The following is a 15,992-nucleotide window of genomic DNA, read 5'->3' on the forward strand; positions in this document are numbered from 1 at the left end:
TCAGAGAACTGCAAATGTCCTAACTAGGGTTAACTAAGGAATTTGAAGTATTGCAGGTATCATATCTAGGCATGCCTCCACATGTGTTCAGCCACAGCAGACCCTAGGTTTTCTGTAGTATACACTTTGCTAACAATTTGGGTTGCTCCATTTTCAGTTAATACCACTAGATACTACTGATGGGTGTCTCAAATTTGATCTTACAGGAGAAGTTTGTCTTTGTTTTAAGTGAAATCTTCTTATACACAAACAGTGATTCTCCCCCACATCAGGAGTCATTACAACATCATTCACCTTTTGAACGATTAATTAATTCAGTAATGGAAATGAAGTTCTCAAGTTTCAAGTAAATCTCTTGAAATTTCTGTTCCCTTGCAGCATCATAGAACTTTACAAAATGGACCATCATTGTTTTTCCATCCTCAGAGGCTAAGAATATTCTCAGCACTGCCAATGGGTGGTAGAACTGAACAACAGTACTGAATATATGATGAATACAAATTTTAAGTGTCTATTAGAGAAAATGGGTAATTTTACCTGTAGGAACAGATTACTCTAAGTATGATGTTTTCTTCTTCCCTTCCCTTGTTTACCATTTAGGAAGAAAACACAGATGTTTCTCTATTCCGTCAACTTGCATCTATGTATCCTTCAGCACCATAAGCTCTATTTTCCGACAGAACAGCAGAGTGGTCAGTCTTCCTGCATGGTCTCCTTCAGGATAGTCCATCACAAGCTTCATTGGCAGACATGGTTTCAACGGTACGATGTGAATATTTGAAAAGTCTGTCACTTGAGACCTTGAGAGGCAATAGCTTGCAAGTAGGTCAAGCACAGAGAGTGCAGACAGGGAAGGAAAGTGACCTGGTTTTGGTGCCACATCCAAACAGGTCACTGGTATCAAGTTTTAAATAGTGTGTATAAAACAGGCAAGCATGACCTAAAACTCGAGATCATACAGACTGGATACCATATCAAGCAAGATTTTACCTTTCTGTTTGTATTAGGGAGAGTCCTAATGGAATGCATAACGGATACTGGAGAAACATAACTTACGAGCATTCATTCACCCGCCATTGCTAATTGGAATACAGTTGGACAAGGCACTTCAACCTTTTAGATTACTTGAGATTATTTCTTTGCTACTTTTGGCAGTTAGGAATAAGGAGGTAAGCATGGTAGTAATATAGGTGCTTATGGGGAAGGTCATCTGTATCACTCATGAATTTTTAATTCATGTTTCCCTGTTTTGACATGCTCTATCCAGAGTTTAAGGACATTTTAATCTGTATCTTGTAACTTATTTTATTTCTTCCATTATGCAATGGAATAGAAGCACTTAAGGGCCAGTGCTTCCTCATCTGAATTCCACTGTGTCTAGCAGAATGCCCGTTAAACAGCACAGTGTAGACTAAGCGGCCTCTTGATTTTGTAGAATTCCTCTCTGCTTCTCCCCTGCCCACACTTAAGATGTATTACAATGACTTTGTAGTTTAAAACCATTACATTTATTTATGATCCTTTTCCAGATAACCAAGACCAATTTGAATTTTGAGCATGTTTCCCCCTAAGCATTGCTCATAGCTCTGAAGTCCAAATAAGTATGATGTCTCATCTATCACTCATGAAAGTATCAAACAAACAGCCTCTGTGAAATATTATTTATGCTCTCAGGTTGAGACATTGATTTATTAGTATTTACTTTTTTCTATGTCCCCACAGATAAAGTACACTAATCTAATAGTTTTGTAGTATAGAAAGAGTTTATTTGTTTAGGAATAATATACAATGGTGATAAGACAAAAATTCAAAAGTCTAAGCAAAGTCCAAACAAAAAGATGTCTTCCACTATCTGAGGCTAATCACTCAAGATATAAAAATGTATCTATGCTATGTATACTGAAAAAAATTCACATTATAAAATCTTGTTTTATTATTCTGTGGAGATCCTACTTAAGATATTATCTCCAGGAGTTACTGTCCAGGCCATTTCTTTCAAATGAAGATGAGGCAGGGAACCAATGAACAGATAGGTAAAGAACCAGTGTATGGAACTTGCCTATAATCCCAGTACTCAGAAAGCCTAGGCAGAAGAATTGTTAGCTCAGAATTTATCTCTGTTACTTAATGAGTTGTATACAAGCCTAAATTACATACCCAGACACAAAATCCCTGTCTCAAAATATATACATTTAAAGATGCACATACATGTACACATGCATTTTATATATATGTATATATATTATATATTTCATTCATATGTGCTGTTTATGTCTATCTGTATCTTGATGATAGAATTAAGAAACAGATGATATTCCTTGATCTCATAAATCCATGTTTGTTTGAAAATAAAATATTAGAACTTGTCCATAAGATCAGAACTAATAGCTTGGAGAAAATTTGAAACAAAAATGAAGTTCATCAAGCTGAGCCCTGGTTTTCTGTAAATTTTGAGCTCACTTAATTTTTTAATCTGACCACTTCAATATATGTGTATGTGTATATGTGTTGTCTTTTTATTTCTCTTCTGAATTGACTTCTGATATTATTGATTTAACATTTCTATTGCCCTATTCTTTCTACTTATACTTTGCACAATTTATCCTCATTTGTGTGACTGAATTAAGGGCAGGATTACAAAATAGTTGTTAATATTATACCGAAGTAATTGCTTTAGTGTGTCTTGCATTGTATTTATTTAGTTATCAGTTGTTAATGTTTTTGTTGTTATTAATGTTCACCTTTTGTAGTAGCTAATACACTCTCTAATCTGAAGATTAGAAAATTAAGTCAAGATAAATACACTCAAGCTTATGCAGTGGTTAATCTATGAAACAATGTGGAAAATGGTGGTGAGGGGGTCTTTAAAGTCTGTGCCCTACTTTGCCTACTTTGACAAACCTATACTATGCTGTTGACTATGTGAACAGATACAGTCAGCGCTCCAGAGAGGGAAATAGAACTCGGTCACTTTAACTGACATTGCACTTTGGTTTGTTAAGATGAATTGCTTTGAGTTTAACAAAATTAAATTTAAGACATAGTGTCTGAGATCAGTTTTACCAATTGGTACATAAATCACACCATCCCCTGGCAGTCCTCTCTTTCTATTATGACTTACAGTTTTGTTTTATGACACAGTGCTAGATTTATAATCATTTCTAACTGCCTCAATTCCACTTTTACAATTTCCTAGCATTATGATCTTAGAAAATATACATGGTGAGCTTTGTTTCTTCATTAAAATGGAGGAAGTAAAGCTTTGCCTCATTCAGAGTTTTGAAATTGTGATAAAATAAGTTCATTCAGTTCATTTGTAGAAAACTTTGAAAGTTAGCTGGTTTTGTATTGTAAGAAATTACAGTTTTTATTGTTCCTCTCTTGGGACTAAACATACTCTAGAGTTACATTAGCCTCTGGGATTTCCAATCTCCAGCCTAATTGTACATACAAATTTGTTCTTATTTTCTTCTCCAGCATGGACAATTTTTTTAGCTAGGTACTTTTCTTGTTTGTGGTTAAAGGTCACAGAAGAAAGAACTTTTTTTTCAATGCCTCTCAGGTGCTTCTGAGAAAATACTTACCAGACAGAACAGGATTTCTAAGCTCATATTACTTCCTTCAGGATCTGTCTACCTGCAGTGTCCATTCTCTCTTTCTCTTTTCTAGAACTAGGCCTTATCTAGGTCATTTGATGTCAGAACAAAGTATCTGTAGTGGGTCATTCTGTCCCTCCTGGTTACATTTCCCTTCATTCTAAAAGTATTAAAAGCAACTCTGAAATCATGTTAATACATATGCAGTATCTTGTACTTAGCAATGATGTAGGAAGGGATTCATCACTAATTTATCATCATCAGAATCAACTAATGCTTAGGCATCATCCACTTCTGCTTTTCAGAAATTGGAAAGTGTATTATTTGTTCTCCTAGGCTCCTGTGGGTAGGGCCAAAAAGGATTTTTTTATTATTTATTTTTTGAGATTATACTATAATTTCACCATTTCCCCCTTCTCTTTTCTGCCTCCAAATAAGTGCATATACTACCCCCTTGCACTTTTTTTCATTAGTTGTTTGGTGGTGGTGGTGATATTGTTGGTGGTGGTGGTGGTTGTTTTTGGTGGTGGTGGTGATGGTGGTGTGGGGTGTGTGTATGTGTGTGTGTGTGTGTGTGTGTGTGTGTGTGTGTGTGTGTGTGTTTATGTATGTAGGTAAGCAGGTAAATTCTTACATACTGTTCTCATACTCTGCAGCTGCAGGTGATCTGAATCTGATCCTCCTGCCTCCACCTCCCAAGTGCTAGGAACACAGGTGTGTGTGCCACCATATTTGGTTTATACAGTGCTAGGGTTCAAACTGAGGTCTTCATGCTCATAAGACAAACACTTTGCCAACTGAACTGTGTCTTTAACTTAGAAACAGTTTACAGATTACTACATCTTTACGTATGTATTTTAATGGTAGCATACTGAAAATACCTGACTTGGAACAACTGGTTTCTAAATGCTACTTTGAAAATGTCTATGATTTTAATTATTTAAATGAAAACTTCTCCCCCTGATTTTGTTTATTTCTGGAGACTTTTAGATGGCTTGGTGAATACCATCATGAAGATGTGAACTGAAGAACAGAAGAAAGACAGAGAGAAGAAGCTGCACTCATTTCCTCTACTATATTGGTGAGCTTCCTTCTCTGAAGTCATTTTCCTGATTCCATTAGTGTCAAAATCTCTTGATGAAATCATCTACATTGCTATCTACAGTTACTCTCCTACCAATGTCTCTTAAACCTAATCTGAGAGGACCTCCACCTGTCATCCCCAACTCAAACTGTTCTTGATGAGAATAATGTCTACATGGGTAAACCCAGAACAATATCTTCCTCATACATTATCTCTAAATAGCATTTGATGAAGAGCATGTAAGTCTTTCCTTGCTTGACTTCCCTACACAGCACTGTCCTGCATTCCCTCTCTTCCCCACTATTACTCAGACTGTTCCTTTTCAGTTAGTGACAGCAGAATCTGTTAGCTGTATCACTCTGTCCTTAGTCATGGAAAAAAATGTATGTAGTTTTTGCAAAGACCTAGAAACTTTGCTAGATTGTTTGAGCAGATGATCAATATAGTTAAGATGCATATTGAATTATTTGCTCCTGTTATCACTAAGTCAGTTGCTGTTACAGCATTTCTTTCATTAGCCCTGCCAGCATAGCACAGCTTTGTAATCATCACCTCTGTGTTGGATCAATCAGTTAGCACCATCCTGCTCATCTCTGTTAACCAATCTTTTGCCATAACACTTCAGCCAGCCCACTGGCATAACACATCCAGCCAGCCTACTGCCATAACGTGACAGATAAAAGATTTATCCAGGAATTGTAGCTGTAGACCTTTATAGAAGTCATTCACAAATCTGCACAAAACAAGTTTGTGTTGACATACATACAATGAGAAGAGGAGAAAGAGACAAGCAGAAAACAAGAAAAAGAGAGAGAGACAACAATTCTGTCTTTACGTTAATATTTCTAAGTCTGTGGAGAAGGTGAAAATAAAAATAGCCAGTCATAGCAAAAATCATTAAATGACAATTATTTTATTCTCTTGGCCAGATGAGCAAAATAACAGTAACAAGACAAATCCAGGGGCAATGGAAAAGGTAGATAAGAACTTATACTTCTTCTAATTTCAATTCTTGTTCTCATTATTATGTAACATTGTCCACCAGACCCAAATCCTCCCAACTCCTACCTGAGCATCAATACTAGTTAATAACCCAAAGTGTCGTTTCCTGATGACATATGCACTAAAGCTGTTTTGGACTTGGAAGTTTATATTTTGGTAATTTTCAGTTTTGTATTGTATTCTACTTAATAAGTCTTAACAGGCAACCATGCAGATTTTACAACACCTAGATCATTAGATCATAATTTTCCCTATGAAATTATCCAAAGCATACATGGATTTAATATATGCTACCTATACATCTCATGATCACATTATAATTATACTCTAAGTATTTTATTTATTTCATGATAAATGATTATATATACTTTTCATAAAACATGACACAATAAAGGAATTGCTAAGTCAATAACCTATTCTTGTCAGATTTATTTGAAGTATGTAAGATTATCCTGGAATTTGAGGTTTCTGGAACCTAAGTTAATTCCTTATTAAAAACTAGTGTTAGACTACAAAAATACAGTGATTTTTTTCTAAAAAATGCAATACACATTGTTTGTTATAATTATCTCACTTATTTATGTATACATTTACAGACTGCTTTTCAAAAGTTGCTGAGGTTCCACCACAGCGTGGGTTCAAGTCATGAAATGGAGAAGGGGCACCGGCAGAAGAAGAATTGTCTGACCACCAGATGAGTTTCACATAAGTGGCCAGCCCTGAATAGCTCAAGTGCTCCTTATTTTCATTACATGTTTTCCTCACCCTCCAGGAATAACCTCCAGAAAAAAGATACAAATATGTTTTTTCCCAAATTTTACATCCAAACAACCTTTAAGCAAAACATCTTGTTAGCTTGGCTAAATATTGAGCCAGGCACATCGTGGATAAGAAACCTGAGAAGCATCAGTTCTCAAAGAATCACATCTGTCCCATGTATGACTGACTGACAAAGTAATAATAAAAAAAAAAAAACGCCAAGAGAATCATCAGTATTCTGTGCTGTTCCCAGGTCCACTGGTCTTTGCCGAGTGAGAGACCATATCCACGAGTCTTTCATCTCAGAGACCCCTTGGACAAGCATATATGCATACATATATATATATATATAGGTATATAGGTATATATATATACCTATATATACCTATATACACGTATATGTATGTGTGTATATACATATATATGTATGTGTATATATGTATATATATATATATATATATATATATATATATATATGCTGATCCAAAACTAGGCCACATGATTCCCAACAAAAAGTGTTCAAAACGGTTTAAAAGGCAAGATCTGATATTGCTATCAAAATACAATTATATAAACTGATTATCCAACTCCCATTCAACCATTGAAATGATTGACTTGATTGCACACTTCTCATCTGCGGGGTACAATTTTATGATACACTTCATGGCTAAAAGAAAGTTTCAGCGTAAGATTGTTAAAGCATCATAAGGGTGCAGAGAAACAACGACCTTCCTCACTGTTCAGTGAGGGCAGCACATAGTGTTCATTTTTTGAAGGAGCACAAAAAATTCCACTCTGCATAAACTTAAAAATTGGCATATAGTTTGCCCCAAGTAATTTTGGGCAATGATTTCTAGACTGAGATCCACAGTAGCAATCCTATACATACAGTATTATCTATAATTATCTATAAGGAAAACATACTTGATTGTCATTTTTATTACCAGGGAAATATGTCAATGTTGTACTGCTCATCTTTGAATTATCTAAATCTATGATGTGATCACATATGAAGCAGATAACGCATGTTTGCACATATTCACATTTACAAATGAAGCCAATCATACATATACATGTGCTTGGGTAGCAGGCTTGCAACTAGCTAAGATTTAACATGGGTGAGTTTCCCTTTCATCTTTATTTGTTATATGTCTTCATTGGTCAGTCAAAAAAGCCTGACAAATGCAGAGACAATATGGACAAAGCACAAATATGGTTGATTATTACATAGCATGCATTCTGACCATCTGAGCACTGGCCACCCTGAGTACTGCACACATTCTTTGTTTCTTTTGGCTAATATTAAATGTAGTAGAGCCTTGGCTATTGGAAAATATTGGTGAGAAGTATGGTAGGGTAGAGATTTTAATAATTTTTCCCTACAGTTTTCCATAATGGTGCATGTGTATATGAATCCTTTGTCATTTACTATCCTGGTACCCAGAGATTATCTAAAAGATGGGGTGTACCCAGAGGTTCTTTCAACACTGCTGAGTATATTACAGTTCTGCTTTTACATTTGAAGCTTAAAGAATCTTTGATTTATGGTTTGGCATTTTTGCTTTATGAGGTACTCCCACATGTAAAACCAGCTTTACTCCTGCACTCCCAAGTACATGTAAAAAGGCCTCAATTACTCACACCCCATAAGGCTGCCATCCTCTTACAGCACTTTGCTCAAGACCCTGGAATCCTCCAACTCCAAACTTATCTGTAAGTGGTCATTTAAGAAAATGGCATCAGGCTTTTTCCAGTTTGCTGTTTCTTCATGTCTTGCTTAACAAATGGGCTGTGTGGCTACTTTGGAGTTAATCTTTTTGGTGCTTAGTGTCAACATATGACTCATAGGTGTCTTGGTTCTGAAATAAGGTGTGCTGCACTATATGGAAGGGCTATTTTGAAAGGTTATACAGCATGACATCCTAACAATAGACAGGAAAAAAGAGTCATGTGCCTTGACATAAAAAGAAAAAATAACATTTGCTAAGATACAAAAGAAGGTACAATTATATTAGTGATAATACATCTTAGCTGAAAGACATACCAATAAATGTTTTCAATTACACAAAATTCTTCCATCTGGTACACTTTTGGCAAGAAAATAAATACTAAGGTGGAAAAGTGAATCTAATTTTACCAAGTTAATAATAATAATAAAGTAGAAGTGAAAACTCTTCTTGCATCCTCATGTTTTTGCAATAGCATACAGCTGGGTTCTATCTTTTATTGTGTATATTATTTAAGAGTTCTGTTTCTTTAAACTTTGATCATGTTGTACTCCTACATATGGTTCTATTTGGCACTTGAAATAGAAAGCATATAAAGGTCAGGAGAACAGTAATACCTCTCTCTAATAAAAAGAATGTGTATCTCCTTTAAATATACATGCACAGTATTTAGGCTTGATTTAATTATTATTTCTTTTGTCTTAACAAGTGTCTGTCAGTAAGGTATAAAGTAGCTAATATATAACTAACCAATAACCTAAAACTTACTTTAATGCTTAATCTCACTTTCAGTTCTTAGTCTTAACCTTATTACAACCTATTTTATATTTACATACATATATGCAAATACATACTCTGGAAGTTGAATAATTGATTCTCAGTTTGGTGTTGTTTGGGGAGGATCAGACCGTGTGGCCTTGCTGAAGGAGTTACGTCACTGGCAGCAAGCTCTGAGGCTTCAAAAGCTACATGCCATTCTTCGTTTTGTCCTCTTGCTCACTCTTCGCAGTTCAGGAGGTGAGCCCTCAGCTCTCACCTTCTGGCTCCAGGTTGGATGCCTGTCTGCTGCCACACTTCCCTGCCACAAGAATGATGGGTTCTGATCCATCTGGAATAGTAAGCTCTAAATAAACTGCCATCTATGAGTTGCCTTGGTCATGGTGCTTCATCAAATAATAGAAATGTAACTTAAAAAAATGGAAAATTTTATAAATTTAAATACATATGTATATGCATGGTAATACCACTTATAAAGCAGTATGAGTAAAGGTTACAGTTCTAATTAGATAATGATTGTAAGACTCTTTTGTACATACATGTAGATGAACAGTCTTATTAAATAAGAAACACAGAGCCAATTGCAGAGTTAAAAGCCCAAGAGGTCAGAGCTGAGCTTACCCTTCACTGCCACTGCTGTCCTTCCTCTCAGAAAGAGACCTACTTCCTGTGTATCTGTCTTTTTATAGACTTTGTGTTCTGCCTTATTGGTTGTAAAACCAACCACATGACCTCCTCATCACTGCCCATCTATACAGACCTCCAGGTCTTCTATGGTTGGTATTGAGATTAAAGGCATGTGTCTCCATGCTGATGGTATCCTTGAACACACAGAGATCTGCCTGTCATGTGATTGGGATTAAGGCCGTGTGCTACCACTGCCAGAGCTATCAGCTCTGACCCCCAGGTAACTTTATTTATTAATATATAAATAAAATCACATTTCAGTACAAATAAAATATCACCATATTTCCCCTTTTCTATTTTAATAAAAAGAAAAAAGTTATAACTAATATAAGAAAAACTATATACAAAAGTACAATAACTATATGCCACATATACAAGCAATAACTACCTAAACAATGTCTAGTCCATTTGTATTTGACCTATTCAGAGAAAATAATTCCATTATCTATCCTATTTTGGTAAGTCCAAAATGTACCTGATTCACTTTCTATCCTAACTAATCTTCAACTATAACTAATCTTCAGCTCACTCAGAGACCCAAGAAGGAAATAATATTACCTAATAAAAAATAAAAACAGGAAGTGCATACAAGCAGCTTCCAAAAAAAAAAAAATGTGAGTTGACAGAAACAGCCAGCTGCCTGGACAGTCACCTAAGGTTTCTCCACAGTTTTGGGACATCATCTTCAGCCTATAGGCTTAGCATATCTGACAGACTCATTTGTGAACTAGGATGTACACAAGGTCAACAGTTCAACCTCACATTGGGTGAGAGCATTCCATGTACCAGAAACACCTGAATTCCATTAGATTCATGTCATGATTCAGGAATTTAAATTCTGGAAATGGTTGATGTTTTTTAATTCAGCTGTCCATTCTTCTTGGCTGTGTGTGTGTGGCTTCATCTTGGCATCCCATTCTTCTCCACATCCCTCTATTAAATGCCAGTCTACTATTGAGAGGTGTGAGCTAAGTTACTCTTCAAGAATAACTGTTTCAGCTGCTGTTCCACTGCACATCAGAAGCCATCAGCCCACTGCCTGTTCAGCTGCCTTTGAAGAAAAAGGCACTGTACCTTTTCCAGATTGCAAAGGCCACTTCAGGGATGGTGACATACTGTCCTGGCCTCAGAAGATGCCTTTTAATAAAGACACAACCACACTTGTCTTGGCAAGAATCGGTAGTCCTTTGTTTCATGTCCTGTCTGTCCATTTTGTCCTGTTTGTCAGCAGTTGATTCGAGGATACTTCGTTGTCCAATGGCTAACTTTTGCCACAATGAAAGTTAACTCCATACGTAGTTTCTTCAATGCCCATATTCTGTCTGAAGTAGATTGGTACTGCCAGGAGCCAACATGTCTCATAGTCATAACAAAAAAGAAAATTTTTCTGTTATTAAAACATTTTAAATGCCATATTCTGTAGATTTCTGAAGGGTTTGAAGATGACCTGTCTATCTAAAATATATCTGCTCAATCTTGAAAACATACCAAATATGACTATAAGTTCTATTGTAATGTCTAACTACTAACTTTCATTTCTTTTTATCCTAGTAGTTGGTAATAATAACATTCAAGAATCAGCAAATTGTATTACATTGTTAAATGAACGGTATAAGTACAATATCTTGAACAAAATTAGAAATATACATATAGCATTTTCTAACAATATCTATCTATCTATCTATATCTATATATCTATATATCTATATATCTATATATCTATATATATATATATATATATATATAGTTAATTTTGGTCTTTGTTCATTTATAGAAGTTTTTCAAAATATTTTCTTTATGGTTTCTCCTGAATTTTCTGTTCTCTCTGTTTCAGCTGTTTCATCATCCTGAGCAGCCTGATCTGTTCATAGCACCAGCTTTAAGCAAGCAGCTCCAGCTGCGGGTAACCACTTGTAGCTACAGTCAGTCGGGCTTGGGGCCTAGGCCGAGCTAGGCCCAAGCTAGGGAGTTGGGCCCGCCACCGCGGGAAACCGGACCTGCCACCAAGCCAAGCCAAGCAGTTTTTAATGAATTTCCCCCACGTTGGGTGGCAAATGTAGATGAACAGTCTTATTAAATAAGAAACACAAAGCCAATTGCAAAGTTAAAAGCCCAAGAGGTCAGAGCTGAGCTTATCCTTCTCTGCCACTGCTGTCCTTCCTCTCAGAAAGAGACCTACTTCCTGTGTATCTGTCTTTTTATAGACTTTGTGTTCTGCCTTCTCATTGGTTGTAAACCCAACCACATGACTTCCTTGTCACTGCCCATCTATACAGACCTCCAGGTCTTCTATGGTTGGTATTGAGATTAAAGGCATGTGTCTCCATGCTGGTGGTATCAGCTCTTACCCCCAGGCAACTTTATTTATTAACATACAAATAAAATCACATTTCAGTACAAATAAAATGTCACCATACATGCATACTTATTTTTGTGGGGGAGACAAGAGGGCATATGCCACAGAGTTTATGTGAACACCAGAGAAGCACTTTTGGGAGTTAGCTCTCTCCTCTTACCTTGGGGAGTATCAGAGATCAAATTCAGACCCTCCAGTTTGACAGTAAGTGTTCTTGCCCATTGAGCCACTTCTCCAGGCCCCTTATAAGAATTTAAAGAGAAAAATGGAGTACTGGTCAATGAGAGAAGTAAATGAAACAAATTCCTATCCCAATACCTGCACCAAAAGGCCATCCACTGGATACATGATACCACAAATAAACATGCAGAGCATTGTGCTAAGTGAAATAATCTAACTACAGAAAGAAAATGATGCATCATCTCACTCACAGGTGGAATTCAACCAAATTCACAGAAGCAGAGATGGATGATGCTTCCTACGAAGTTGGGGTTGGGATGACAATAAAGGAAATAATTTGGCCAAAATGTATGGAATAAACACATTCTGAATGTCTGTTTAGAAGGTTATTATATCTAATATATTATATTGCATTGAAATTTGATGTGAGAGTATATTTTAAGTAGCTTCACCATAAAATAAAAAAGGCAGCCATTTGAGGTGATGGGTAGTCTATCAGACTGATTATGAGAATATACATATATAAATACATCTTATTGTACAACATTGTTTCATATAATTTTGGAATATAAAACCCCAACCAAGCTGGAAAATACTAAAATAAAATAATGAATAATACATAGACATAAGTCATTGGGTACTTTCTCATTTATGAAGTCTCTCACCACAATTGACAGTCTGTTCCTGAACTGTAGTATTTCTTTGATTTAAGTAATGTTTTCTTGCTACTTTGAAGAAAATACATATATAGCATTCCAAGTAGGAAATGGCTCTTGTTTCCCAAAATAATGTTGCAATTATTTTATTTTCGCATATACATCATTGTGTAGTCTTATGAAGCAAATGTTTCATATATCTAGAGAATGAGTTAATTTAGGAAAGCATCCTTCTTAAGACCGTTGTTATCAAAACTGTCTAGAAGGTTAAGCAGAATTTGCAAGGCTAGTAAATTACCAGAGTTGCCCAAATGCTATATTTTGTCCCTAAATAATCATTGCAGTATTTACTCATTAAAATCAAACTTATTTTTAGTAAGATAAAGTACAGAAAAATAGAAAACAGATATCTTTCTATCATAATAATAGAAAATAAGATTGTGTGTATATGTGTTTTATGTGGTTATAAGAATGCACAAACATCAAACACAAAATTGTGCATATGCACTCAGGAAGGTAAAATCAATGATAAAAGGTAAACTATACTAGAATTACAACTTCTACTTTAAAGCCATGGAAAATGTAAATTAAAATAAAATATAAATGAAATATAGATTTTCTTATTTGAAACATAAAATTAAGACAAAATAATAAGATTAATAAATAATGTTAACCATGACAGAAAATACATTAATTCATATGTCTTTGAATATTGCATTCTTTTCTAAATTTATTTATTTATTTATTTAACCTCCCAGCTGCAGTTTCCCCTCCCTCATCTCCTCTTAGCCCCTCCCCCTAACTCTCCTTTGTTGCTACCCCCCAACTCACTCCTCCTCTGTTTCTTTATCCTTTCCTAAGTTGAGGTACACCTAGGTTGTTTCCAGGTTCTGGCTAACAATATGACATTCTGAGCCTGAAGACAATATTCTCTAATGAGACAGATGATGTGGCTTAAAATTGCAGATACTATTTAATTTAGATATTTATCTAATTATTTCATAATATAATCTTTCCTTTTAGTTCCAAAATAGTATAATATCTTAAGCTGAACATTTGCCTGAATTTTTTAAAATTTTATAATTAATTTAATTTTACATATCAGCCATGGATTCCCCTGTCCTCCCTCCTCCCCTCACCCGCACCCCATTCCTACCTCCTCCAAGGCAAGGTCTCCCCTGGGGATTCAGCTCAGCCTGGTAGATTCAGTTCAGGCAGGTCCAGTCCCCTCCTCCCTTCACCTAGGCTGAGCAAAGTGTCCCAGCACAGGCCCTAGGTTCCAAAAAGCCAGCTCATGCACTAAGGACAGGTCCTGGTCCCACTACCTGTGGGCCTCCTAAATAGTTCAAGCTAATTAACTGTCTCACTTATTCAGAGGGCCTGATCCAGTTCCATGGGGGCTCCTCAGCTATTGGTTCATAGTTCATGTGTTTCTACTAGTTTGGCTATTTGTCCCTGTGCTTTTTCCAATCATGGTCTCAACATCTCTTGCTCATACAATCCCTCCTCTCTCTTGCCGATTGGACTCCTGGAGCTCCACCTGGGGCCTGGCCATGGATCTCTGCATCTGCTTCCATCAGGCATTGGATGAGAGTTCTCTCATGACAGTTAGGGTGTTCAGCCATCCAATCACCAGAGTAGGTCAGTTCAGGCTTTCTCTTGACCTTTGCCAGTAGTCTATTGTGGAGGTATCTTTGTGGATTTCTGGGAATCTCTCTAGCACTTTGCTTCTTTCTATTCCCATGGGGTCTTCATTTATCATGAATTTTAATAATCATCAATGTGTAAATGGCTCTATCTTTCCCAACACTTGATCTCCTTCACTTTATAGAAAAAGATATTAATGATAATTAAGCAAAGTTGAAATTATATCAAATATTGCTAAAAATTATAAAAGCATTTCCTAGTATTGCTAACCACTAAAACAAGATAGAATAGACTAAGAATTCATTGTTTTTATTCATTATCTAGGTTCAAGGCCAGTTTAGATATTTGAGTATAATATTTGTAAGTTTTGAATCTAAAATGGTGTTAAAATTATTTTAGTAAGAAATCTAATTTCTGGATCCTCTCACATCCCTAATTTTCTAAGTCTGTATCAGTACCATCTCTAAGAATTATATTGTTGATTTAAGATTTCCAAATTTAAAAATTTGCAATTTTATAAATTCCTTTTATTTTATTGAGTTCACATGTCATTGGCCAGTTTTCTTTTTCTCTTCCTGTTAATATAGAAATAACTGGCTTTATTGTGAAGTGTGTGTGTGTCATTCTGTTTCATTTCTCATCTTTTTACCATAGGCAATCATGCTTTCATGCCATACATTCCATTATCCTCTTGTGTTTCCGATCTGTAACACCACTGGATCTTCTCCCTTTACTTTCATAACCTAGTTGGTTACTCTTGTTTCAAAAACAAATGAAACATGAAAAAAAAACTAAGACTAAACTTAAGCCATTTTTAAAAATTTTAGAATTTTAAAAAAGATGATGGACCCACTGTGATAGCTAGTCTTGGCTATCAACTTGACTAAATCTAGAATTAACTAAAACCCAAAAATGGAGGGCATATCTATAAGGAATTTCTGTTTAATTTGAAGTGGAAAGATCTACTTCTAATCTGGATCTTTGAGATAGGAAGGTACAACATTCATCTATATCTTTAATCCAGATCTAATCTGGGCCACACCTTCTGCTGGAAACCTATATAAGGATATGGAAGAAGGAAATTTTTTCTCTTTGCCTGTTTGTTCTTGCCTTGCTAGCAAGTCCATTCCTTCACTGACGTTACAGCCTTTGCAGTCTTTAGGATTCCAGAGTACCCTGAAGACCAGCTGGGACATCCAGCCTTGTGGACTGAGCAACAACTGTATTCTTGGACTTTGCATTCATAGCCAGCCATTGTTGGATTAGCTGGACTACAGTCTTTAACACATTCTAATAAGTCTCCTTTATGTATATAGATTTACTATATATACATATATAATAAATCTACACATACATATGTAGATATAGAAATTTATATACATATATAGATATAGATATTTTATAAGTTCTGTTACTCTAGAGAAACCTGAATATATAACCTACAAAGATGAAAACTAGCAGAATGCAAAGTGCATGTGTATATAACTCATCTTCTATTGTAACATCCTCCTCATATCAAGC

The 15,992-nt window shown here is 35.6% G+C and overlaps 1 long non-coding RNA gene across 1 annotated transcript; it reads left to right on the forward strand.

Annotated features, from left to right (window-relative positions):
• The first annotated feature begins 892 nt into the window (after window positions 1–892).
• LOC131905633 (uncharacterized) lies at window positions 893–12,549 on the forward strand. The gene is made up of 3 exons (XR_009377998.1): window positions 893–1,169; window positions 4,579–4,677; window positions 11,467–12,549. It is a non-coding gene; the product is annotated as an uncharacterized LOC131905633 (long non-coding RNA).
• Window positions 12,550–15,992: the final 3,443 nt, after the last annotated feature.

This window comes from Peromyscus eremicus, chromosome 3 (genome assembly GCF_949786415.1).
Source record: "Peromyscus eremicus chromosome 3, PerEre_H2_v1, whole genome shotgun sequence".
NCBI classification, from domain to species: domain Eukaryota; kingdom Metazoa; phylum Chordata; class Mammalia; order Rodentia; family Cricetidae; genus Peromyscus; species Peromyscus eremicus.